This window comes from Sprattus sprattus (genome assembly GCF_963457725.1).
Source record: "Sprattus sprattus genome assembly, chromosome: 17".
Lineage (NCBI taxonomy): Eukaryota > Metazoa > Chordata > Actinopteri > Clupeiformes > Clupeidae > Sprattus > Sprattus sprattus.
Window position 1 is genome coordinate 686,564 of NC_137915.1, and position 1,046 is coordinate 687,609.

Sequence of the window (1,046 nt, forward strand, 5' to 3'; positions counted from 1 at the left end):
GGGGCCCAAAGTCGTTGATAGGGGCGGCCTACTGGAGATAGACAACATTGGTTACATTCCGTGAAGCAAAGACATAGCTGAAGGTCCACCCCCAGGACATTTTTGTTTAGGTAGATGTTATTTCCTGCATTCTAGTGGATTTTTGGGTGGTATGCTAAAGATGTGCAATACCTGAATTTATTCTGATTCATTTTCATCTGATCATGACTTGTAGGGCATGGGTGGGCAACAGGTGCGCCAGTGATTTGTTTTGGCCCGTCAGATTATTCAGATCGTAGCGGAGCAGAGTTTTTTTTTTAAATCTTTTTTTTTTTCACCGGTCGACAGGCTCACGAATTAGGCAAGCTGATGATAAGCAGAAATGACAGAGAACACCAGGCACCATGACTAGCATTCTTCATCACTCATCTTTAACTGAACTTCAGCTCGACAGAAGTGTTGCAACAAGATTATTGGGAAATAAAAAAACATACGTAGGTTTATGCGTCAACCAACTATTTCGAAATAAAAGTGGCCTAAGATAGACTCCAAGTAGTAGCCTAGGTCCAATTAGGAGGCTCAATGTTGAAAGAAGTCCATCATTGCTATTATTCACAATAGGCGAGGCTATATTGACAGAGGGGGCCAAGATAGAGTTCATTAAAATAATGAAATTATTATTCAAACAGACCACCAATTCACATGGTTTATTATCATTAGTTATTTATAGTAGACCTATCCATTCCCCATGTAGGCCTAGTTGTTGCGAGGTCACTTATGAAGAACCTTTTGCAGCGTTTTTGTTTTGTTTTTTCTGGTCGACAGGCTCACGAATTGGGCAAGGTGATGATAAGCAGAAGTGATAGAGAACACCAGGCACCATGATTTGCATTTTTTATTTCATCACTTGTCTTTACCGGACTTCAGCTCGACGGAAGTGTTGAAACAAGTTTATGGCATCAGAGCGAAATAAAAAAACATTGGTATATGTTTTGCAAACATCTTCATTGCATATGAGGCACATGGGCTTTCCATTAGTGAAACCGGGTAAGATGAACCCAAAATTG